Below are 27344 nucleotides of genomic sequence, written 5' to 3'. Positions count from 1 at the left end.
AGAGATGAAGTATACATGTAACATGTTTTATTATAAATGACCCAGTAGATAGGAAATTGCAAGTGGACTCAGTTTACAAGGATCCTTCAAGTAGTGTTAATTCACTCAAGAAAAATGTAAAGTTATTTAAGTAAATAACAATGTAATGATTTATTTCATGTAATCATATGAGAAAGAATATTTGAGACCTGTCATTCAGATGCCAGGCCCTCTGCCAAGTGCTGTGGATAAAGAGAGAGGTAGATTTACCATGAACCTAATGAAGCTTAATTTCAGGGCCCCTAATTTGCAGGAACATCTTTTAACACAAATGTGTTCACATGATCAATTTTCTGTTTCTGCAAATAAAAAGTCACAAAAGTAAGATATTTAAACCTTAATCAGTGAATTCTATTTCTCTTTAGTCTTCACTTCCATCTATGACACTTTCCCTTGTATTGAGAGGTGTTAGAGATTATCTACAGGTTTTTTTGTTTGTTTGTTTGTTTGTACTGATTAAGGAAGAGTATTGTTGAAGATACATTTAGTTTTGTAAGATATATTAATTTGATCACTTACATGTGTAGTTGAATTATTGCAAAGAGTTATCCAGTATAGAAATGGCTTCCAGAGATACTGCAATCTCTACTGTGCTGATTCACACTGCATCATATGATATAGAGGTTGTATCTTAATATTAGCATGTTCTACTGGATTTGCTTTTTGTTACTAAATTACTAAATAACCTTAGAGGCTAAAGACAATACAGCATTGTGAGATAATAAGGGAGTGTTGCGTTTAGCCTCTAGGGTTGTGGTAAATCCGGGCATGGTGTCACTGGATTCTCTACTCAGGATCTCGTAAGACTAAACTCAAGGTGTTGGCTTGGTTGCATCCTCTTCTGGCACTCAGAGTTCCTTTCCAGGCTCACATAGTGTGGCCAGATTCATCTCCTTGCAGTCATTATTTCCTTGTTGGCTCTTACCTTGGAGTTGCTCTCAGCAACTAGAGGCCACTTGAACAACTTGCCACATGACCTACTGTATTTCCAGAGCTGGCAATAGAGAATCTCCCTCAATTTTAATCCTTCGTGCTTTGAATCTCTTTCTCAGGAAGGGTAGTGTTCCCTTTAAGGACTCAGCTGATAGATCTGGCCTACCTAGGATCATCTTTCTATCTTAAAGTCAACTGATTTTCATTGTTCACATCTACAAAATCTCTTCACAGCAGCACCTAAATTAGTGTTTCAACAACTGGAAAAAGATATGTGTATGTCAGGGTGCAAAAATCTTGGGAGTCATCTTATATTTCTACCTACCACACCTGCTGTGCCCAGCATTGAAAGTATATGGGTTAATGAGTTTTACCTATTATAAAGCTTTTCAACTCAGAATGTGTATTTTCAAAGACTTGGAAGAACATTCAAACATAAAGAAAATGAAAACATTTTCCAAAAGCTCACACAGCTAGAATACACCATTTTAGCGGCAATGTTTCTATTGAAACTAGTAAGAATTTATAGACTCCTGATTTATTTATTAAAAACCTTGATGTGTTTATTTACTAGAACAAAGAGTTCATAAGAAGTTAACAGCATGTGCAATGAAAGCAATAAAGATGAATGAGAAAATGAATTAAAGCTAGGTACAGTGGTGCATCTTGCTTGTAATCCCAGCACTTAGGGAAGCTGAGGTGGGAGGACTGCTTGAGCCCAGGAGTTTGAAATCAGCCTGGGCAACAGTGAGAACTTGTCTCTACAATAATAACAAAAAAAAGTTAGCAGGCCACTGTGGCATGTACTTGTAGTCCCAGCAACTTGGGAAGCTGCGGTGGCAGGATTTCTTGAGCCCAGGAGACTGAGACTGGCTGCAGTGAACCACGTTCCTGCCACTTCACTTCAGCCTGGGTGACAGAGCAAGACCTTGTCTAAAAAAAAAAAAAAAAGACTCAGTGCCTTTCTTGAACTCAGAAGAAAGGGGCCTCTGCCCTGAACCCTGCATTTTAGAGTACCTTGCCCATCACAAATGTCAAAGCACAAAGATAATTTGTTTTTCTTTTTGACCTCATGGTTGCAGGAAGCTGGCTGAGAACAGGAGAAAATGGCTTGGAGGAGAAAAAGCTGTTTCAAGTTGGCCACCCCAAATCACCAGGCAAATCAGGGCCCCTAGACACTTGCTCTTCTTTTCCTCTTCTGCTTGGCTGATGTTGTTTTGAGAGGTGAACTTCTAGGAGGGCAAGAATTTTTTTTGTGTGTGAAACAAGAGAAAGGGTATCTGCTTAATCTAGCTCCCTGAGGAACTTAATCAAGTCACTCCTGTTCTGGCATTTGGGTGGGTCCAGGCAGCACCCAAGAGTCCAGGACATCACCAGTTCCAGCTCAGTGACAGACTTTGTATGGAAGAACTGGGAAGGAGAAAAAAGTAAGCATGATTCCTGTATATTTTGCCTGATGAACAAAGTAATGCAATTAATTGAGGTAGGAGAAGATCAGGTATATGGGAAAAAGGAGAGTGAAGCAAAGATTCTGTTTTGGACATGTTGAATTGAGATGCCAGTAGGCTTCTAAGTGATCTCAGATGAGCAATTGGACATTTGAATATGGAGCTTGGGGGAGTGGCCTGAGATTGAGATAGAAATACTGCATAGCTGGCATAATTGTGGGGGCCAAATGTTTTTTCAAGTATTTGCTAGACATTTGTAGTTCCTCTATTGTAGATTACATGCTTGTGTCCTTTACCTATATATCTACTGAATCTCTCACAGTTATTCTTAAAATTTCCTAAAAGTTTAATGCAATAAAAAATGTTTAACAAACTACCTTAAATCATCTAATTTTTACAGCAAGCCTGGTACAGGTTTTTAAATTTTTGACTAATGAGAGTTGTGACCTCCACAGACAAATTTTAAAATCGTCAGCATATAACAAATAAGAAAAACATATTTGTCGTCCACAAGGAAATGATGTATGCTTTATGTTCACAAAGCAAGGATATATTGTGTCTCCCAAGGGAGCTCACAGGCTGCTATGTATAGTAAATCAGGCTTAGAAACCTGATTTCTCTGTATATCAGGAGTGAATCCATCTTTCAGGAATGGACTTACATTAACCTAGTTTATGAGTCTGATTTTTAAAAGCAGAAGGTCAAATTGCGATGCAAAATCATTGTCCCAGCGACAGGGATATTTTCAATTTGTGCAACTAGCTTTTTGTTATCCTGGACAATAATGTCTATGGAATATTTAATGACCTTAAGCTAAGAGAACGTGAGTCACCCATCTCACTTTAGGGATGATCTTTCTAGGGAAAAACATCAATCAGCTCATTCACTCTCTTGCTTCATCAGCCCTAACCACACCCTGTTGTCTCACTCTGAGCAGCGCCATTTATCTCTTTGGCCTCTACAGACATTTATAACCCTGGCCCTAATGGCTTTGCCCAAGTAGCAAATACTTTGACGAATGAAAAACTCCCATGAATCATATTTAAAACAAGTTTTTTTGTGGTTGAAGTTCTTGAGATCTAAACCATGAGTCATGTTTTAATAGCAAATACTGCTTTTTATCTCTGAGACCTTCCTTTTTTCAGGGTTTAAGGCTGACTAGCCCCACTCGTGATGACAGTCATTTTAGATAATTTAACAAATTCAATCAAATTACTATCCAGTTCTGGCCCTGAGATCCAATCTGGATCTTCAGGTCACTCCCATCATTTTATTTTGCAGTATATTAAGCCTCCAGCTTCATTAATTACTGACCATGTGACCTGGCCATGCCGCTGATTCCATGTGTATTTCAGTTTCTTAATCTGTAAAATGTGAAAAAGAATATCAAAAGTGATAGGATTACTGTGCAGTGCTGAGGTTGTGGGAAGCACATGGATCATTCCATGTGGCAGGGAAATCCCCTTCACGGGGCAGCTCACCAGTTGCTGGGTAAGTTCCTGAACCCATCATTGGCAGGAGGCACGGCATTCTGTTTCAACTGGCCATTCTCAGGCTGAGCACTGCCATACAAGTGTATGCTGGGCATTTTGAGTTGTTAGAATGGTGGCAAGTGGAGGTCAGTGATGCTAAACATCGTAAGATGCACCTGAGAGCCCGGCAGAGCAAAGAACTGGTCAGCCCCAAGTGCTAGTTGCACCTGCTGCTAAGAAATACTACTGGAGGGCCAGGCGTGGTGGCTCATGCCTGTAATCCTGGCACTTTGGGAGGCCGAGGCGGGCAGAGTGCTCGAGCTCAGGAGTTTGAGACCAGCTTGGGCAACATGGTGAAACCCCGTCTCTACAAGAAAATTCAAAAGTTAGTTGGGCATGGTGGCATGCGCCTGTAGTCTCAGCTATTCGGGAGGCTAAAGCATGAGAATTGCTTGAAACTGGGAGACTGAGATCATACCACTGCACTCCATCCTGGGCGACAGAGAGAGACTGTCTTAAAAAAAAAAAAAGACTGCTGTAGGCAAGAGAGTCACCCTTGAAGCTCACTGGCTGCATGGGAGGATATGGGTGTTGAAAAACGTCTAGAAGAAAGTGGGAAGTAGGAGCAGGGAAGGCAACCAACAACAGCTATTATAGATGCAGATTTTGGAGGCAGACAGCCTGGGATTTAAAACTTTGCTCTACTACTTTTGAGCTGTGTGATCAAGCTAATGAAACTTTAAAAGCCTTACTTTCTTTAGTAAGTAAAAAATGAAAAATAATACCTGCCCTTTAGATTGCTGAGAAGATTAATGAAAGAATGTATGAGTCTGTCAAATGTCCTGGTCCACAGAAGGGGCTCAATGTCTGCATTCCCTTTGTTCCTGCTAGGATGTGCATTAGTTTACAGTGCAGCCACTTGATAGCATCTGAAGGGATCAGTACCTTGCTATTTCCAACAAATGTGTTTTTAGGTGCTAATATCTTCTAATGAGGGTGTGAGCTGTCATTTAAACCATTAGATTAGGAATATTGCAGATGGTCCCAGCACAATGTGATATGTCACAGATGGCTCATAATAGCTAGTCTGTATTAATAAGCAAGACTAGACATATCAGTTTTAGCTCTGGGTTTTTGTTTCCTCCTTAAGTATACTATTGTATAAAATAAATGTATGCACACGTTTGCTTTTCTCTTTCTCTCTCTACACACACACACACACACACACACACACACACACACACACACACACACACACACACATATATTTTTCCTTATATAGACGGAGACTCATTATGTTGCCCAGGCTGGTCTCAAACTCCTGGGCACAAGTGATCCTCCCGCCTTGGCCTCCTTCCTAAAGTGCTTACAGGTATAAGCCACCATGTCTGGCCTGTTTTATAATTAGGCAAAAATGCATAAGAAAATGATCTCCATTCTGTTTTTTAGGCTGGGTATGGTGGCTCTCACCTATAATCCCAGCACTTTGGGAGGCTAAGGTGGGTGGATTGCTTGAGATCAGGAATTCAAGACCAGCCTGACCAACATGGCGAAACCCTGTCTCTACTAAAAATAACAAAAATTAGCTGGGCGTGGTGGTGGGTGCCTGTAATCCCAGCTACTCAGGAGGCTGAGGCAGGAGAATCACTTGAACCCAGGAAGCAGAGGTTGCAGTGAGCCAAGATCATGCCACTGTGCTCCAGCCTGGATGACAGAGCAAGACTCTGTCTCAAAAAACAAACAAACAGAAGAAAAGAAAATGAATAATCTCCATTCTGTTTTTTAGTGCATCTGCTTCCCTTCAAACACAGGCCATTATGGACACTGTTCTCTGTTTGGAAGTTAACTCATACTTTTATTTCTTCCAGATTCTATGTAAATTATTGATTCCTCTGGAAAAGCCTCCTTGATTTTCCAGATTAGATAGGTCTTTTGTTTTTGTTCTTATAGTCTTGCATTTTTGTTGTTTATTGCTACTTTATAAATCACTCCAAAATCCTATGGTTTAAATACTAACAGGATATCATTTCTCATAATTCTTTTGGTTGATATATTAGTCTGTTCTCACACTGCTATAAAGAACTACCTAATACTGGGTAATTCATAAAGAAAAGAGGTTTAATTGGTTCATAGTTCCACAAGCTGTACAGGAAGCATGGCTGGGGAGGCCTCAGGAAACTTACAATCATGACAGAGGCGAACGGGAAGCAGGAACAATCTTCACATTGTGAAGCAGGATAGAGAAAGTGAAGGGGGAGGTGCTCCACACCATTAAACAACCACATCTTGTAAGAACTCACTCACTCTCACGAGAACAGCAAGAGGGAAATTTGTCCCCATGATCCAATCACACCCCACCAGGTCTCTTCCCCAACATTGCAGATCTTAGATGGAGAGATTTGGGTGGGGACACAGCTTCAAACAATATCAGTTGACCAGGTGATTCTGCTTCACAGAGTGTTGTGTCAGCTGGGGTACTGAGATAGGTGCAAGGTCACAAGGCTGGTATATTGTACTGGCCACCTACTGGGAGCTCAGCAGGGGTTTTTGGCCAGGCTCCTTGGTTAACTCTTACATGGACATCTTTATGTGGCTACTTGGCTTCTTCACAGACTGGCAACTGGATTCTAAGAAAGTGCATTCCAAGAGGCCTAATCCCATGTGCAAGTGCATCAAACTTCTGCTTACACTATGTTTGTAATGTCCCAATGGTGAAAGTTAATTGTATGGCCCAACACCAGGACGTGGGGGCTACGACGTACGGCGGAGTCAAAGGAATGAGAAAAGACAGGTTAAGAGTACATAAGGTGGGTCCAGGGGGCCAACGCTAGTATGGAGGCTGTGAAGGCCCCCAGCTCTGGGATCCCACACTATTGGTGATCAAACAAAGAAGCAGGTGGTGTGGACGTGTGGATGTGGAGGTAAATAGGTGAGGGTGTGAGTATGTGAGGGTAGAAAGGTAGCAGTGCATCAAGCATAGCTGTGACAGTTTAGCATTTTCTTTGATGCACATAGAATATGTTCTGCTGCTTGAAATAATAGAGAACATGTTTATGAGTCTGGGAGAGCAACCAACAAGTCTGTGTACATTCCAGAGGCCATGAGGGGTTTTATGCCCTGAGCTCTGAATTCCATCCAAGTCATGAGGGGTTTTATGCCCTAGGCTTAGATTTGTGGTGCGGCAGGGCAGGCTTCCACCCTTTGGCACAGAGCTTGGTGTTCCAAAGGCCATGAGGGGTTTTAGACCCTGGACCTGAGGGGTTTTAGACCCTGGACCCTGGACATCTTCCAAGACTCTTTTATATTATGACAGACAAGCCAGTCCTGCCTCAGCACTTCTACCAACATGTCTTCCTTTTCTTTTTTTGCAAAACCGCCACAGCTATCTTTGCTTGTTCTCGGTGGCAGCTTTCTCTCCAGAGGTGGCTTCCGCATCTGCAGACTATATAAAGACAAACAACACAGATTAAAAACACAATCATTATTGAAATCACAGAGCCTCCAAGTGTCTTGATCCATTTTAGCGGGTTAATAGCTGCTAATCCGTCTGCAGCTCCTTCAAGCACTTCAGTTCCTGGCATTGGTGTCAGATGTGCCTGAGAGGCTTGAAATACTTGTTCCTTCAATTTTGCAATATACAAAGATAAATTTCCAGTATGACCTTTTAAATGTCTCTTTACTTTTTCCCACTCATGCTGTTTTATTATACAGATGAGGAGTCATGTAAAAATTAGAGGTATTTCAATCACATTGCATTTGAATTTTACTTTTTAAATTTATGATTTCCCATTCAAATCACTGTCTGACAGAGATCATTAATTTGGTTAACTATTTTTTTTAATTATTTGAGTTTGAGAGTTCCATGGTTTTGTGGAATTCTTTTGTCACTTATTGACAAATTTAACAGTTTGTACAAATGAATGTAGAGCCACACCAGCTACTGCAGTAGTAGTAGTAACAGCAATGAGCCAATTATAGCAACTATGAGAGCAACTATAAATCTTTTTGAATGGGATAAAAGTTTTTTAAGAATTTCAGTTACTATATGAATGGATGGAGATGCCTCCTACAGTCTATTTAAAGACATAGGGATTCAGATTCTTTCCCTGGCTTTAATTATTAGGATAGTCTGATTTTTATTAAAAGTTGAATTAATGCATGTAAAAAATGACATAAATGACATTCAGGGCATGAAATAAAGTGTGTATTTATATCAAGAGTAACATTTCCTACTGCTAGCACAAAAGGTGACTGGACACAACTTTGAATCCAAAAAGTCCTGTTAGAAAGAAAAGAAAGAGCATATTTATTTTTACCTCCCTCCCCTTTATACTTGTTATATTTACCCTATCAAATTTTGATTGAACTTTGAGCCATGGCTAATTTCCATAATTCAGAATGTTCGTGTTCTATGGCAGGAGATACTATTTTTGGACTAGGGGTGACAATGCCAGTAGGACTCCATGTGATAGGGACCTCAGCTTTTGTCTGAATATATTGTGTATGATTTAATTGCCAGTGGTTCCACTGGCTTATTACATTTGTTCTATAAGAAGGTCTTCTGGTGCAATTTTTTTAAAGATCCCTTTAGAAGACTAATTAATGATGATTCCATAGGAATTATTTTGTAGCACCTCAGCCTTACTTGCTGTACAATCTTCCCAAGCTCAAGTATCCACACCTTTAAACTAAACTCTATTTTGTTTATATTTGAACTTATTCAGATGGAACTACAGAGTTTTAGGATGGGAATGATTATATTTTAAACTATGTCCCAAAAATCATATGCAAAGCAACCCATGATTTATTTTTTTGGGGACTACTGCCAACCGGGCCTGTGTGTCAATCCGTAAACATCCAACAGCAGGTCCCAGGCATACTGGGGGATATTTATATTCTGTGGATATATTTATTATTATCCCTTCCGCATTAGGATGCATTGGCCCTCGGTTATCTATGGGCATAGGCACCCAGGTACTGACGTTGGTGTACACCTCAATAACAGGATCCATCCAAATCACAGACCTAATTAAAGGAGGAAATGGGGAAATGGGACATATGCCCAATAAGTGGAATTCTGAGTTGCTCCTATAGTAAGAAGGCTTGCTGCCATAGTGAGTACTGCCAGCATGGCCACCATCAGGTTACTAGTTGTTTTTAGTTTGTTCTGTGCTTTCAAGTTGTCCTTTGCCATCTGCGCCAACTTCTTGATTTATCCCCATGTTGGACAATTTGCCTGACGACTATTCTTGGTTTTCTCCTTTGTCTCTGAGATGTTTATTTGCGCCATCACTCATATCGGGAGTTTTGGCTCTTCCCAGAGTCTTCTCTTCCTGCTGTAGCTCATGATAGATATTCAGATATTTGGTGGGCACCCATACAGGCACCTGATTGTTACCTGGGGAGACACAAGCAAATCCTTTTCCCCATATAATTATCCATCCTTTGAGTAAGTTTAGTTAAAGGGCCTGGGAGATTAGTATGCGCTCTCATATGAGTGATATAGAAAAGGGAATGCCTTTGTCGTACTGCTTGCTGTAAAGAATGAAATAAAAGGTTAAGTTGATCATTAGTCACATTTTGAATTAAGGCACATTCAATATTTTGCGTGGCTTGCAATACATAGGCTGAATCAGAAACAATGTTTACTGGCTGTTTAAAAGTTTTTAACACTGTTTTCACAGCTGCAAAGTCAGTTTGAAAAACTTGTTGTTGAAGTCCCACAAATGAGGCCTTTCCATTACTAGATCCATCAGTAAAAACAGTAATGGCCCTTTCAATAGGGATTTTTTGAGTAATGGAAGGCAATATCCATGATGTTAATTTAATAAATTGGAATATTCTGGATTTAGAATAATGATGATCAAGAATGCCAATAAAACCTGCCAAATTAACTTGCCATTCCTAAGAATTAATATACGATTGTTGAATTTGTTGTTTAATGGAACTATAATTTGATTCAGATCATAGCCCATTAACTTTGTTGTGCGCAGCCTTGCTTGTCCTACTAATACACCAATTTGATCTAAGTACAGAGTGAGCATTTTAGTTGTATTGTGAGGTAGAAAAAGCCACCCAACCAGATCAAGATCGTTCTGTTGAACAATAACTCCTGTAGGTGAATGTTTAGTAGGAAAAAACTAAAAACTGTAATGGCTGCATAGGGTCAATTCGAGTCACTTGTGCCTGTTGAATTTTTTCTTCAATTAATTGAAGTTCTTTGGGCAGATCACGAGGTTAGGAGATCGAGACCATCCTGGCTAACACAGTGAAACCCCGTCTCTACTGAAAATACAAAAAAATTAGCCAGGCATATTGGTGGGCACCTGTAATTCCAGCTACTCGGGAGGCTGAGGCAGGAGAATGGCGTGAACACAGGAGACGGAGCTTGCAGTGAGCCAAGATTGCGCCACTGCACTCCTGGGCGACAAAGCAAGACTCTGTCTCAAAAAAAAAAAAAAAAAAAAAAGATCAGAATCACCTCATAAGGCAGAAAAGAGGTGAGACATAGCATAAATAGGAATGTCTAAAGTTGGATGAATCCAATTAATATCACCTAATAATTTTTGAAAATCATTTAGAGTTTTTAAATTATCTCTTCTAATTTGAACCTTTTGAGGCTTAATAGTGTTTTGTTCTACTTTCATTTCTAAATATTAAAAGGGAGTAGAAGTTTGGATTTTATTGGGAGCTATGATTAACCCTGCTGCGGTTACAGCCTTTTCTAACTGTTTATAGCACAGCATTAATTCCTCCCTAGTTTCCGCTGCGCATAAAATATCATCCATATAATGGATAATATAACATTTTTTGAATTGTTCTCTAACTGGCTTAATAGCTTTTCCAACATAAGTTTGACAAATACTTGGGCTATTTAACATGCCTTGTGGTAATATTTTCCAAGGGTGTCTGTCCACTGGTTCTTTTTTATTTATAGCAAGAACAGTAAAAGCAAATTTTTCATAATCTTGGGTAGCTAAAGGAATGGTAAAGACACAATCTTTTAAATCTATTACTATTAGAGGCCAGTATTTTGGAATCATGGTTGGAGGGGGCAGCCCAGGTTGCAGCATGCCCATGAGCTGAATTACAGCATTAGCAGCCCTTAAATCTGTTAACATTCTGCATTTCACTGATTTTTTCTTAAAAACAAACACAGGAGAATTCCAAGGAGAGAAAGTAGGCTCTATGTGTCCCTTTTGCAATTGTTCCTGCACCAATTTTATTATTATTATTATTATTATTATACTTTAAGTTCTAGGGTACATGTGCACAAGGTGCAGTTTGTTACATATGTATACATGTGCCATGTTGGTGTGCTCCACCCATTAACTTGTCATTTACATTAGGTATATCTCCTAATGCTATCCCTTCCCCCTACCCCCTCCCAACAATAGGACCCGGTGTGTGATGTTCCCCTTCCTGTGTCCAAGTGATCTCATTGTTCAATTCCCACCTATGAGTGAGAACATGCGGTATGTGGTTTTCTGTTCTTGCGATAGTTTGCTGAGAATGATGGTTTCCAGCTGCATCCATATCCCTGCAAAGGACACGAACTTATCCTTTTTTATGACTGCATAGTATTCCATGGTGTATATGTGCCACATTTTCTTAATCCAGTCTGTCGCTGATTTGGGTTGATTCCAAGTCTTTGCTATTGTGAATTGTGCCGCAATAAACATACGTGTGCATGTGTCTTTATAGCAGCAAGACTTATAGTCCTTTGGGTATATCCCCAGTAATGGGATGGCTGGGTCAAATGGTATTTCTAATTCTAGATCCTTGAGGAATCACCACACTGTTTTCCACAATGGTTGAACTAGTTTACAGTCTCACCAACAGTGTAAAAGTGTTCCTGTTTCTCCACATCCTCTCCAGCACCTGTTGTTTCCTGATTTTTTAATGATTGTCATTCTAACTGGTGTGAGATGGTATCTCATTGTGGTTTTGATTTGCATTTCTCTGATGGCGAGTGATGACAAGCATTTTTTCATGTGTCTATTGGCTGTATGAATGTCTTCTTTTGAGACGTATCTGTTCATATCCTTTGCCCACTTTTTGATGGGGTTGTTTTTTTCTTGTAAATTTGATTGAGTTCTTCATAGGTTCTGGATATTAGCCCTTTGTCAGATGAGTAGATTGCAAACATTTTCTCCCATTCTGTAGGTTGCCTGTTCACTCTGATAGTAGTTTCCTTTGCTGTGCAGAAGCTCTTTAGTTTAATAAGATCCCATTTGTCAATTTTGGCTTCTGTTGCCATTGCTTTTGGTGTTTTAGACATGAAGTCCTTGCCCACGCCTATGTCCTAAATGGTATTACCTAGGTTTTCTTCTAGGGTTTTTATGGTGTTAGGTCTAACATTTAAATCTCTAATCCATCTTGAATTAATTTTCGTATAAGGAGTAAGGAAAGGATCCAGTTTCAGCTTTCTACTTATGGCTAGCCAATTTTCCCAGCACCATTTATTAAATAGGGAATCCTTTCCCCATTTCTTGTTTTTGTCAGGTTTGTCAAAGATCAGATGGCTGTAGATGTGTGGTATTATTTCTGAGGACTCTGTTCTGTTCCATTGGTCTATATCTCTCTTTTGGTACCAGTACCATGCTGTTTTGTTTACTGTAGCCTTGTAGTATAGTTTGAAGTCAGGTAATGTGATGCCTCCAGCTTTGTTCTTTTTGCTTAGGATTGTCTTGGCAATGCGGGGTCTTTTTCGTTCCATATGAACTTTAAAGCAGTTTTTTCCAATTATATGAAGAAAGTCATTGGTAGCTTAATGGGGATGGCATTGAATCTATAAATTACCTTGGGCAGTATGGCCATTTTCACAATATTGATTCTTCCTATCCATGAGCATGGTATATTCTTCAATTTGTTTGTGTCCTCTTTTATTTCACTGAGCAGTGGTTTGTAGTTCTCCTTGAAGAGGTCCTTTACATCCCTTATAAGTTGGATTCCTAGGTATTTTATTCTCTTTGAAGCTATTGTGAATGGGAGTTATTCATGATTTGGCTCTCTGTTTGTCTGTTACTGGTGTATAAGAATGCTTGTGATTTTTGCACATTGATTTTGTATCCTGAGACTTTGCTGAAGTTGCTTATCAGCTTAAGGAGATTTGGGGCTGAGATAATGGGGTTTTCTAAATATACAATCATGTCATCTGCAAACAGGGACAATTTGACTTCCTCTTTTCCTAATTGAATACCCTTTATTTCTTTCTCTTGCCTGATTGCCCTAGCCAGAACTTCCAACACTATATTGAATAGGAGTAGTGAGAGAGGGCATCCCTATCTTGTGCCAGTTTTCAAAGAGAATGCTTCCAGTTTTTGCCCATTCAGTATGATATTGGCTGTGGGTTTGTCATAGATAGCTCTTATGATTTTGAGATACGTTCCATAAATACCAAATTTATTGAGAGTTTTTAGCATGAAGGGCTGTTGAATTTTATCAAAGGCCTTTTCTGCATCTATTGAGATAATCCTGTGGTTTTTGTCTTTGGTTCTGTTAATATGCTGGATTACGTTTATTGATTTGCGTATGTTGAACCAGGCTTGCATCCCAGGGATGAAGCCCACTTGATCATGGTGGATAAGCTTTTTGATGTGCTGCTGGATTTGGTTTGCCAGTATTTTATTGAGGATTTTCTCATCGATGTTCATCAGGGATATTGGTCTAAAATTCTCTTTTTTGTTGTTGTATCTCTGTCAGGCTTTGGTATCAGGATGATGTTGGCCTCGTAAAATGAGTTAGGGAGGATTCCCTCCTTTTCTATTGATTGGAATAGTTTCAGAAGGAATGGTACCAACTCCTCCTTGTACCTGTGGTGGAATTCAGCTGTGAATCCGTCTGGTCCTGGACCTTTTTGGGTTGGTAGGCTATTAACTATTGCCTCAATTTCAGAGCCTGCTATTTGTCTATTCAGGGATTCAACTTCTTCCTGGTTTAGTCTTGGGAAAGTGTAAGTGTCCAGGAAATTATCCATTTCTTCTAGGTTTTCTAGTTTATTTGCGTAGAGGTGTTTATAGTATTCTCTGATGGTGGTTTGTATTTCTGTGGGGTCAGTGGTGATATCCCCTTTGTCATTTTTTATTGCGACTGTTTGTTTCTTCTCTCTTTTCTTCTTTATTAGTTTTGCTAGCAGTCTATCAATTTTGTTGATCTTTTCAAAAAACCAGCTCCTGGATTCATTGATTTTTTTAAGGGTTTTTTGTGACTCTATCTCCTTCAGTTCTGCTCTGATCTTAGTTATTTCTTGCCTTCTGCTAGCTTTTGAATGTATTTGCTCTTCTCTAGTTCTTTTAATTGTGATGTTAGGGTGTCAATTTTAGATCTTTCCTGCTTTCTCTTGTGGGCATTTAGTGCTATAGATTTCCCTCTACACACTGCTTTAAATGCATCCCAGAGATTCTGGTATGTTGTATCTTTGTTCTCATTGGTTTCAAAGAACATCTTTATTTCTACCTTTATTTCGTTATGTACGAAATAAAGTAGTCATTCAGGAGCAGGTTGTTCAGTTTCCATGTAGTTGAGTGGTTTTGATTGAATTTCTTAGTCCTGAGTTCTAGTTCGATTGCACTGTGGTCTGAGAGACAGTTTGTTATAATTTTTGTTCTTTTACATTTGCTGAGGAGTGCTTTACTTCCAACTATGTGGTCAATTTTGGAATAAGTGTGATGTGGTGCTGAGAAGAATGTACATTCTGTTGATTTGGGGTGGAGAGTTCTGTAGATGTCTATTAGGTCCACTTGGTGCAGAGTTGAGTTCAATTCCTGGATATCCTTGTTAACTTTCTGTCTCGTTGATCTGTCTAATGTTGACAGTGGGGTGTTAAAGTCTCCCATTATCATTGTATGGGAATCTAAGTCTCTTTGTAAGTCTCTAAGGACTTGCTTTATGAATCTGGGTGCTCCTGTAGTGGGTGCATATATATTTAGGACAGCTAGCTCTTCCTGATGAATTGATCCCTTTACCATTATGTAATGGCCTTCTTTGTCTGTTTTGATCTCTGATGGTTTAAAGTCTGTTTTATCAGAGACTGGGATTGCAACCCCTGCTTTTTTTTTGTTTTCCATTTGCTTGGCGGATCTTCCTCCATCCCTTTATTTTGAGCCTCTGTGTGTCTCTGCATGTGAGATGGGTCTCCTGAATACAGCAAACTGATGGATCTTGACTCTTTATCCGATATGCCAGTCTGTGTCTTTTAATTGGACCATTTAGTCCATTTACATTTAAGGTTAATATTGTTATGTGTGAACTTGATCCTGTCATTATGACATTAGCTGGTTATTTTGCTTGCTAGTTGATGCAGTTTCTTCCTAGCATCAATGGACTTTACATTTTGACATGTTTTTGCAATGGCTGGTACCTGTTGTTTCTTTCCATGTTTAGTGCTTCCTTCAGGATCTGTTGTAGGGCAGGCCTGGTGGTGACAAAATCTCTAAGCATTTGCTTGTCTGTAAAGGATTTTATTTCTCCTTCACTTATGAAACTTAGTTTGGCTGGATATGAAATTCTGGGTTGAAAATTCTTTTCTTTAAGAATGTTGAATATTGCCCCCCCGCCCCCTTTCTGGTTTGGAGAGTTTCTGCTGAGAGATCTGCTGTCAGTCCGATGGGCTTCCCTTTGTGTGTAACTCAACCTTTCTCTCTGGCTGCCCTTAACATTTTTTCCTTCATTTCAACTTTGGTGAATGTGACAATTATGTGTCTTGGAGTTGCTCTTCTCGAGGAGTATCTCTGTTGCTCTGTATTTCCTTAATTTGAATGTTGGCCTGCCTTACTAGGTTGGGGAAGTTCTCCTGGATGGTATTCTGCAGAGTGTTTTCCAACTTGTTTCCATTTTCCCGGTCACTTTCAGGCACACCAATTAGATGTAGATTTGGTCTTCTCACATAATCCCATATTTCTTGGAGGCTTTGTTCATTTCTTTTTACTCTTTTTTCTCTACACTTCTGTTCTCGCTTCATTTCATTTGTTTGATCTTCAATCGCTGATACTCTTTCTTCCAGTTGATCGAGTTGGTTACTGAAGCTTGTGCATTTGTCACGTAGTTCTCGTGTCATGGTTTTCATCTGTATCGGTTCTTTTAAGGACTTCTCTACATTGGTTATTCTAGTTAGCCATTCATAAAATCTTTTTTCAAGGTCTTTAGTTCCTTCTTTAGCTCTGAGAAGTTTGGTTGACTGAAGCCTTCTTCTCTCAACTTGTCAAAGTCATTCTCCGTCCAGCTTTGTTCCATTGCTGGTGATGAGCTGCATTCCTTTGGAGGGGTGATGCACTCTGATTTTTTGAATTTCCAGCTTTTCTGCACTGCTTTTTCCCCATCTTTGTGGTTTTATCTACCTTTGGTCTTTGATGATGGTGACTTACTGATGGGGTTTTGGTGTGGGTGTCCTTTCTGTTTGTTAGTTTTCTTTCTAACAGTCAGGACCCTCAGCTGTAGGTCTGTTGGAGTTTGCTTGAGGTCCACTCCAGACCCTGTTTGCCTGGGTATCAGCAGCGGAGGCTGTAGAAGATAGAATATTGCTGAACAGCGAGTGTTGCTATCTGATTCTCGCTCTGGAAGCTTCGTCTCAGGGGTGTACCCCACTGTGTGAGGTGTTAGGTGTTGGTCTGCACCTAGTGGGGGATGTCTCCCAGTTAGGCTACTCAGGGGTCAGGAACCCACTTGAGCAGGCACTCTGTCCGTTCTCAGATCTCAACCTCCGTGCTGGGAGATCCACTGCTCTCTTCAAAGCTGTCAGACAGGGGCATTTACCTCTGCCAAGGTTTCTGGTGCTTTTTGTTTATTGTTTAGCTACGCCCTGTCCCCAGAGGAGGAGTCTACAGAGACAGGCTGGCCTCCTTGAGCTGTGGTGGGCTCCACCCAATTTGAGCTTCCCAGGGGTTTTGTTTACCTACTTAAGCCTCAGTAATGGTGGGTGCCCCTCCCCCAGCCTCGCTGCCACCTTGCAATTAGATCTCAGACTGCTGTGCTAGCAATGAGGGAAGCTCCGTGGACATGGGACCCTCTGGGCCAGGTGTGGGATATAATCTCCTGGTGTGCCATTTGCTAAAACCCTTGGTAAAGCGCAGTATTAGGGTGGGAGTTACCAGATTTTCCAGGTGTTGTGTGTCTCAATTTCCTTTGGCTAGGAAAAGGAGTTCCCTTCCCCCTTGCACTTCCCAGGTGAGTTAATGCCTTGCCCTGCTTCAGCTCTCGCTGGACAGGCTGCATCCGCGGACCAGTGCCAACTGTCCGACATGACACGCCCCAGTGAGATGAATCCAGTACCTCAGTTGAAAATGCAGAAATCACCCTTCTTCTGTGTCGCTTACGCTGGGAGCTGGAGGCTGGAACTGTTCCTATTTCAGCCATCTTGGGCACAACCCCCTGCATCAATTTTTTTAAAGCCTGTAGTTTTTCCTGTTTCAGTGGCCATTGCTCCACCCAAACTGGTTTGGCAGTTAATCAAACAACTGAAAGAAGGATATTTTCCCCTTGTAACATTTATGCTTTTTCATGCCTGTAAGCACACAGTGAGCAGCTGAACAATGGCAACATTCTTCATTACTGCTGGATTTTCTAATCGACCCCAATTAGGGCCAACTCCCATTAGCTGTTCAAAAGAGTCAGCCACAGGCAGCTGTTATGGTGTGTCTTCTCTTACCTGAATTTGAGCTTCGTCAGCCCACCAGGTTTTAAACTGTAAGTACTGAGATGGAGTGAGAACAGATTTTGTTAAAGTATCCCAGTCATATGGTATTAATCTATCATCAAGAGCCACATTTTTTAGTAAAGTTTGTACAAAAGGAAAATTTTGCCCATATTGACTAATGGCTTGCTTGAATTCCTTTAACAACTTAAAAAGAAAAGTGGCCCAATTAGCTATATTCTGTCTTTGGGTTATAGTAATTGGAAATTGCCATGCTTCAAGGTCTCCCTCGGCTGTAGCCTTTTGAATAGAATTTTGTATAGCACCACCAATCACTCCAGGTTTTAATGTTGCAACTACAGGAGCAGTACGTTTTTCAGCTAATTCATTTTCTCTCCCATTAGGGAGAGAGGGAGGCTTAATTCAGCAGGTGGAACCGATGGGCTAGTAAAATACACCTTTTTCAGGTTCCCTTTCTTTTCTTTAATTTACTCTGGTTCCTGGTCCTCACATTCAGAATCTGAAGTTAGTTTTTTACACTAGTCTGCCTCTTCCTCATCTGAATCTGCCTCATGATCTGTTTGAAATGGCTCAGGAGCTGCCTTTGTCAACACCCACACTGACCAAACAGAAACTGGAATTTTGGCTCCTTCTTTATGTGCCTTTTAAAAATATCTGCCAATTCTTTCCCATTCATCCAACTCCATTGTCCCTTGTTCTGGGAACCATGGGCAAAACTGCTCTACTGTATTAAAGAGTGTTAATAAATTCTGAGTGCTAACTTTCACTCTACCTCTCCGTAATAAATGCCTTAAGAAATTTAAATAAGCAGAATGTTTACTTTCATTTTGTCCCATTGTTACCCTTGTTCTTCTGAGCACCCAGCTTACCCACTGAGCTTCTTTCAGTTGTCCTCAGGTGTCCTCTGACAATGCATCCTCCACTTCCACACGCTCTAGCATTCCTTCACCGGGGTCTTCATAGCCCCACGTTGGGCGCCAAAAATGTTGGGGTGATTAGACCCAACACCAGGCTCCGGGGGCTATGAAGTCCAGAGGAGTCAAAGGAATGAGAAAAGACAAGTTAGGAGTACATAAGGTGGGTCCACGGGGCCAATGCTAATATGGAGGCTGTGAAGGCCCCCAGCTCTGGGATCCCACACTATTTATTGGTGATCAAACAAAGAAGCAGGTGGTGAGGACATGTGCATGTGGGCATAAACAGGTGAGGGCATGAAGACATAGGGGTAGAAAGGTAGTGGTGCATCAACCATAGCTGTGATGGTGTAACATTTTCTTTGATGCCTATAGAATATGCTCTGCTGCTTGAGATAATGGAGAACATGTTTACAAACCTGAGAGAGCAACCAACAAATCTGTGTACATTCCAGAAGCCATGGAAGGTTTTATGCCCTGAGCCCTGGATTCCATCCAAGTCATGAAGGGTTTTATGCCCTGAGCTTAGATTTGTGGTGTGGCAGGGCAGCCTTCCACCCTTTGGCACAGAGCTTGGTGTTCCAAAGGTCACGAGGGGTTTTAGACCCTGGACCCCGGACATTTTCCAAGACTCTTTCATATTATGACAGACAAGCCAGTCCTGCCTCAGCTCTTCTACCAACACAAGTTCATCAAACTTCTGCTTACACTATGTTTGTAATGTCCCAATGGTGAAAGTTAATTGTATGGCCAAACCCAGTGTCAACACGGAAGGGAATTACTCAAGGGCAAAATACCAGAAGGCATGATTCACTGAGGCCACAAAGTCTACCACATCTAGTGAATCTTTCCTTTATAACACTGAACATTGTTTGGAATTATATATTTGTTTGTGTTATTTACTATCTATCTCTCAATAGACACTAAAATCCATGAAAACAGCTATTTTTAAAAAATTTTGTTAATCATTGTGGAATGGAAACTAAAATGCAATTTAAAAGTTCTGAAGGCTGGGCATAGTGGCTCACACCTGTAATCCCAGCACTTTGGGATGCCAAGATGGGTGGATCACCTGAGGTCAGGAGTTTGAGACCAGCCTGACCAACATGGAGAAATCCCCTCTCTATTAAAAATACAAAATTAGCCGGGCATGGTGGTGCATGCCTATAATCCCAGCTACTTGGGAGGCTAAGGCAGGAAAAACACTTGAACCAGAGAGGCAGAGGTTGTGGTGAGCTGAGATTGAGCCATTGCACTCCAGCCTGGGCAAAAAAGTGAAACTCCATCTCAAAAAAAAAAAAAAAGTTCTGAAGATGCCCAAGTGGGTGAGAAACTAACAATAGACGCCATCATGCAAGGCTTGCAATAGGAGTTGTTCAAAACTGTTCTGGCCGGTGTTGGCAGCTTCACATTGTTTTGGAGAGAGTTGCAAGTATGCTGTGTTCTCTCTCCCAGCATGGGAGAGGGGACTGAAGTACATCTCTCTTACCTCAAGTCAAGTAAGAGGATTTCAAAAATGACTTGGAGAACTTAACATATGACCCTTGAATTTGGGTGCACCATCCAGGGAGAAGAGCCAGAGATTGGGTTCAGTGATATGACCAAGGATTTAGTCAATCATGCCTTCATAATGAGACCCCAATAAAAACTCTGGACACCTAGGCTTGGAGGAGCTTCCTGGTTGGTGAATACAGTGATGTGCTGGGAGGGTGATGCTCCCTGACTCCCACAGGGGAGAGGCATTGAAGCTCAGTGTTTCCTCTCAGACCTTGCCCTATGTAGTCTTTTATTTTGTTTTTAAAAATTTTCCCTATCTTTTCATATCTTGGTACTTATATGTATTCTTCACAATAAAACTATTATTTCATATGTAGCATGTTTCTGAGTTCTGTGAGTCATTATGGTGAATTATCAAGCCTGAGATGGTTGTGAGAACCCTCAAATTCGCAGCCAGTCAGAGTATGAGTGACCTAGGGATCCCCTGAAACTTACAGCTGGTGAGAGCTATCTTGTGGAGGACTTTGACCTTAACCTGTGGAATCTGTGCCAACTCTGGATGGTTAGTGTCTGAAATGAATTGCAGTACATTCAGTGTTGCCCCAGTTGGGACTGAAATGAAACACTGTGTAATTAGCCATCCAAATAGTTATTTGTTTAAAATAATTTAAAAATTGGGCTGGGTGCAGTGGCTCACACCTGTAATCCCAGCACTTTGGGAGGCTGAGGCAAGCAGATCACTTGAGGTCAAGAGTTCAAGACCAGCCTAGCCAGCATTGTGAAACCTTGTCTCTACTAAAAATACAAAAATTAGCCGGGCATTATGTAGTGCATGTTTGTAGTCCCAGCTACTCAGGAGGCTGAGGCAGGAGAATTGCTTGAACCCAGGAGGTGGAGGTTGCAGTGGGCCAAGATCATGCCACTGCACTCCAGCCTGGGCAACAGAGTGAGATTCCATCTCAAAAGACAAACAAACAAAAAGAAATAAACAAAAAATTGATTTCTCACAGTTCTGTAGGTTCCTTGGGCTCAGGTGATTGGTCCTCACTTTGAGCTCTGCTATGCAGGTGCGTTGAGACAGCAGCTGAAGCCTGGGCAGACGGAGCCTGGGCTGGGCTGGCTGGAGCAGCCTGGACTGGCTGGGCATCTCTCTCTCTTCGTAGTTAACCTGGCCTTTCTCACAGCAGGGTGATCTCAGCGCAGTCAGACTTCTTTTATGGTGGCTGACTTCTCTGCCATTGAGTGTTCCAAGAGACAGGACGTGGAAGCTGCAAGTTTCTTGAGAACCAGTCCTGAAAATGAACATAGCTTCATTTCCTGTCAGGCTATTGGGCAAAACAGTGAGAAAACCCACCTAGACTTAAGGGGAGGGGACATAGAGCCCCACTGCTCGATGGAAGGAATATCAGATAATTTGTGGCCATATTTAATCTGCTTCATGTTCTTTTGGCATTTGACAGTGTTCATCACAAATGATAATGACTTCATGTGGTCTGGTTTTTCTTTTATCTCAGACTATTCTTCATTGATCTTCAATTCTGTGATTTCCCTCACTACTTGAACATCCCCTTCCCTTTTCTCTCTTATTGCTCATTTGCGCTCAATACCATAACCACTCTTATGACACCAATCACTACCTTTAGGCTGATGATCTCCCAGATCTCTAAAGATAGTTTCTCTGGTCTTCTGACTCACATAGCGAAGGACCTTTACAACATCTGTTGACAGCATCTGAGCAGGCTTTGTGCCCTTCAGAGACACAACTTGAAGGTGGCAGGATCTTCCTTGTATTGTTGTCCTGGGAGTGACCTGCTTCCATCCAACTGTGCCCACATTCTTGGCAACCTGCACATTTCCAGGATGACCTAGGTCATATAACCCAAAAATTCTATTCAAGAGGTGTGGGAAGGCTGATTGGCTATGTGAACAAGAATGATTTATCTGAACATTTAAAAAATACTTACTATGTGACCTGCATTTAGTGATTTCCAGGTCACTCAGCTATAAGAAGCACAGACATGGTTGGCATGTTTCTATTAATTGTACTTTGTCATAATTATGCCTTATCATAATTGGACTTTTGTAGTTAAGAAATGAACATCTCTATCAGCCAATTCATGATCCACAGCACTCATTCCTATTTTAAAAAAAAAGCACAGCTGGATCCTTTCTAACAAAGTATGCAGACATGACATTGAATAGTAAAAACGAGCTGGTAGTTGTCCCTGAGAACATACTTAAAAAGGGATATAAATTTGAAAGACTCACTCACTTAAAAAAAAAAAATAGACTATTGATATGGTTTGGCTCTATGTCCCCATACAAATCTCATGTCGAATTGTAATTCCCAGTGTTGGGGAGGGAACCTGGTGGGAGGTGATTGGCTCATGGGGCAGATTTCCCCCCTGCTTTTCTAGTGATAGTGAGTGAGTTCTCATGAGATCTGGTTGTTTAAAAGTGTGTAGCACTTCTCCCTTAGCTCTCTTTTTCCTGCCGCTATATGAAGATGTACTTGCTTCCTTTTTGCCTTCCACCATTATTGTAAGTTTCCTGAGGCCTCCCCAGCCATGCTTCCTGTATAGCCTTTGGAACTGTGAGTCAGTTAAACCTCTTTTCTTTGTAAACTATCCAGTCTCAGGTAGTTCTTTATAGCACTGTGAGAATGGACTAATACAACTATGAACACTGTTTAAGTCATATCACTGGTTATTTCCAAGGTACAAGGACATATGTTCTCGAATGGAGCATTCTATAATTATGCTGAATTTGGGACTAATCTCATAATCAGTCTATTCTACAAGTATTTGAGTTTATGGATGTATCATAATTTGGCATCCCAAGTCTGATGCCATCTTCAGTGAAATTCAACAAACATTGATAAGGCTCTGTGCTCAGTGCTGTGGAGGACAGAAAGATGCCTGAGGGGTTCAGGTTAATGGAAGGGAGAGGAGTGACAGTTAACTGTAAGACTGAAGCTAGGAGTGAGTGCCAAGGAGGTATGGGCAGTGTTGTAGAGTGCAGGGGAATTGACTGCTACTTCTCATTTGAAAAGAGGGAGAGATGGAGAACATTCCAGACTGGCAGAGGAACAGAGTGAAGGAGGCATGGAGCAGGAGAGTTCAGGCTGTGGTTGGGAATAGGGAGTAAACCCTTCGCTTGATCACAGAGTATATAGGGGTGACTACCAAGGAGAAAATTGAACAAAAGGGTGGGCTGGGATCATGGAAAGCTTCTTTCAGAGACAGATGAGTCATCCAGGCTTTGGAGCATAATTGGAACTTGCTCCCAATACAGTACCATGACTGTATCTCTCATGGAGTACCATATCATGAGCTCTTGATTGCATGGGTGTCTTGTCTCACTTTCCCTTTAAAATAAAAAACAAAAAAACAAAAATTCCATCTTTGACTGAATCTTCTAGTAAGTTTTTCCCTAAATTGGCAAGCCAATAAGAAGAGGTTAGAATCCCTGTCTCTAATTTCTCCATCTAGAATTTGTTCTTCAAAAACCCTCAACTCCACCTCAATCAACAAAAACCTACTTAAAAAAAAATTATGGTCGGGCACAGTGGCTCAAGCCTGTAATCCCAGCACTTTGGGAGGCTGAGGCAGTCGGATCACGGGTCAAGAGATAGAGATCATCCTGGCCAACATGGTGAAACCCTGTCTCTACTAAAAATACAAAAATTAACTGGATGTGATGGCATGTACCTGTAGTCCCAGCTACTTGGGAGGCTGAGGCAGGAGAATTAGTTGAACCTGACAGGCGGAGGTTGCAGTGAGCCAAGATTGCGCCACTGCACTCTAGCCTGGCGACAGAGCAAGACTCTGTCTCAAAAAAAAAAAAAAAAAAAAAAATACACGGGATACATATTTAATAAAGAAAATTTTAAAAATACAAATGGGCAAAAGTGTAATGTTAATATTCATGTGTCATCCAATGCCTCGAAAGTAATTATAGGTGAAATTTGTTGTTTTTCTGTTCTTTCCTCTGTAAATGTATTCATGTATTATCTATCTGAGCACACAAAGCTGGATTTATGAAAATGAATATTGATCAATACTATATGACTTGCTTTACTTATCAATACTATAGGACTACTATTCTATGTCTTTAAATATTTTCTACAATTTCTTTTTTTTTTTTTTTGAGACAGAGTCTTGCTCTGTCGCCCAGGCTGGAGTGCAGTGGTGTGATCTCTGCCCACTGCAACCTCTGTCTCCCAGACTCAAGTGATTCTTGTGCCTCAGCCTCCCAAGTAGCTGAGACCACAGATGTGCACTACCATGCCTGGCTAATTTTTGTATTTTTAGTAGAGACGGAGTTTCACCATGTTGGCCAGGCTGGTCTTGAACTCCTGGGCTCAAACAATCTACCCACCTCAGTCTCCCAAAGTGCTGAGATTACAGGCATGAGCCATTATGCCCAGCCCTTCTATTTTTTTATTTTATTTTTATTTTGAGGAATGGGGTCTTGCCATGTTGCCCAAGCTAGAGTGCACTGGCTATTCACAGACATGATCATAATGCACTATAGCCTTGAACTCTGGGCTCAAGCAATCCTCCTGCTTCAGCCTCCCAAGTAGCTATGACTACAGAGGCATGAGCCACCATGTCAGGATAACTTGAATTTTTTAAAGGTCAGATTTATTGAGGTATAATTTACATACATTAAAACTGTTTTAAAGCGCTCAGTTTGCTGATTTTGACAAATACATACAGTCATGTCAGCACCATAGAAACCAAGTTACAGGTTCTGTCATCCCCAACCTCCCTTGTCCTCCCCAGCCCCTGGCAACTATGGATCTAATTTTCTCTCCTAGTTTTATCTTTCCCAGAATGTCATAGAAATGGAATCATACAGTATGCAGCTTTGTGTGTGTGTGTGTGTGTGTGTGTGTGAGAGAGAGAGAGAGAGAGTGTCTGGCTCTTTTTCACTTCAAATTAGGCTTTTGAGATACATTCACGTTGTTGAATGTACTAGTAGTTCATTTCTACTCACTGCTGAGTATTATTCCATTGTGTGGATGTGCCATAGATGGTTTATCCATTCACCAGTAGATAACCATTTGAGTTGTTTCTAGATTTTGGCAATCATTAGTAAAGCTGCTATAAACATTTGTGTGCAGGTCTTTGTGTGGACCTACACTTTTATTTATTTTGGATAAATTCCTAGGAGTGAGGTTGCTGGGTCCTATGATAAGTACATGTTTAGCTCTGTAAAAAACTGCCAAACTGTTCTGTGGTGGGCAGATCTATGCAAATGTACCCCAAAGTCCACCGAGGCTAAGAGGCAGAAAAAAGAGGCTGACAAACCCAGTTTCTTATAAAGAAACATTTAATAGGGACTGACGATCAGAAGCCATGCCTGTGCCTGGGGCAGCAGCAAGAGAAGAAGGTGGATCCCAGCACCATTACACCCAAGACCCAGGGCTTATGTACCATAGAATAGGGTGGTTCAAAAGGGATGTGTAGAACAAATAAAGTATAACATCAAGGTTGTTTGACCTAAGGACAGGATTTACAGTGAGTACCTGCTTTGACACAAAGAACAATAGATAAGCTGGCAATCTTAGTGGCCTTTCCAGAACAGGGGTTAATCAGAAGCCAACATGGTGGATTAACTTTCAAGATGGAGTTGCTTTGGTCTGCACACAAACTGTTTTCCAAAGTGCTGCTACCATTCTGTGTTCCTACCAGTAATGTAGGAGAGCTCTAGTTGCTCTACATCTTCACCAGCATTTAAACAAAATTAGCCATTCTAGGCTGGCGGCGGGGTGGCTCACATCTGTAATCCCAGCACTTTGGGAGGCTGAGGTGTGTAGATCACTTGAGGTCAGGAGTTTGAGACCAGCCTGGCCAACATGGCAAAACCCCATCTCTACAAAAAATACAAAAACTAGCCGGGGGTGGTGGCGCACGTCTGTAATCCCAGCTACTCTGGAGGCTGAGGCAGGAGAATCGCTTGAACCTGGGAGACAGAGGTTGCAGTGAGCCAAGATCATGCCACTGCACCCCAGCCTGGGCAACAGAGCAAGACTCCATCTAAAAAAAAAAAAAAGAATTAGCCATTCTAGTACATGAGAAATGGTATCTCATGGTGGTTGTAATTTGCATTTCTTTATGTCATTAACATCTCTTATGTGATAAAAATGCCTGTTGAAATTTTTTGCCTTTTTGTGTGTGTGTGGCAGGGGGAAGTTATTTGTCTTATTATAAAATACAACCTTATTTTTATAATTATATAAACAGACTCATGGTAATCCAGATTTGGAGAGCCTAACACTTATACAATTAGGGGAGCTCTCTTTAAGGAAAAGATTATAGGATTATTTATATAAAATGTTAAGGCCCTCTCTCGGTATGTATTTGTTTTGTTTTGTTTTGTTTTGTTTTAGAGATCTGGTATTACTATATTGCCTAGACTGGACTTGAACTCCCAGGCCCAAGGGATCCTGCCATCTCAGTTTCCCTGAGTAACTGAGATTACAGACATGAGCCACCACGCCTGGCTCTCACCCAGTATATTGAAGGGGTCCATGCAAGTAAGGAGCCCAAAGCTTAATTTTCAATAGCTTCATGGTAAATCTGCTCTGGATAGAACATAATTGGTATACCTAATACCCTTTTTAAATTTATCTTTTTATTTTTTTACCATTAAACCCACATTCAGATGAATAGCTTATAACTAAATCTTGGCATAGATACATATTCACTTCCTTGAGATAATTTTATAGTAGCAGAATAGCTGGGTCAAATGGTATGATCCTATTAAAAACTTTTGATACAAAGATTCATATTATTTACACTTCTAACAGTATATGAGCATCCCTTTCACTCTCACCAAATCGGACCATAATCTTTGCTTTTGTTTTCTAATGATTCCATCTCTCTTTGACTTCACTCAAGTTTCTACCTCCCCTATGTTACTCAAACTGCTTGGTACATTACCAAAGACCAAAGACCAAATCCAGTGAGTTCTTTTCACTTTTCATCTTCTAATTTCTGTGTCATTTAATATTGTTGACCATTGCAGCATTTTGGGGGAAAGAGCAGGTACAATGTCTGTGGTTCTCCTGGGGTCTCTGGGGTCACCCTCCTTGCCCTGCTGCCCTGGCCCTCTCTTGCTTTGCCCCACCCTAAGAATCTCAGGGTTCTTCCTGGACTCTTTTTTCCTTTTTCTTCCCTACCTACCTACCTGCCTACCTACCTACCTACCTGTGGTGTCTAATTTTATGTAACAATTTGGCCAGTCCATGTTGCTGCTCTACTTTCAGGTAATGCCTGCCTTCCCTATACAGGCTGTGGCCATCCCAAGCTGCACATCAGGCTATTTTTTGGATATTGATGATACTGTTAAACTGAATGTCATGGTCCTTGTGCAAGGATGA

At 41.0% G+C, this 27344-nt stretch overlaps 1 long non-coding RNA gene across 3 annotated transcripts in view; it reads left to right on the top strand.

Annotated features, from left to right (window-relative positions):
• Positions 1 to 27344, top strand: part of LOC102140436 (uncharacterized) — a 63379-nt gene that overhangs the window by 10196 nt on the left and 25839 nt on the right. The window contains exon 4 of one of the 3 annotated variants that reach the window (XR_010577310.1): positions 2055 to 2796. The exons of the other annotated variants lie outside the window; for them this stretch is intronic. This is a non-coding gene — a long non-coding RNA (uncharacterized lncRNA). Of the gene's footprint in view, positions 1 to 2054; positions 2797 to 27344 lie in introns of those variants that run through there. 3 annotated transcript variants of the gene reach the window in all.

This window comes from Macaca fascicularis, chromosome 8 (genome assembly GCF_037993035.2).
Source record: "Macaca fascicularis isolate 582-1 chromosome 8, T2T-MFA8v1.1".
NCBI lineage: Eukaryota > Metazoa > Chordata > Mammalia > Primates > Cercopithecidae > Macaca > Macaca fascicularis.
The sequence above is the reverse complement of the archived record's forward strand: the minus strand, read 5'-3'. Positions and strand labels throughout refer to the sequence as shown.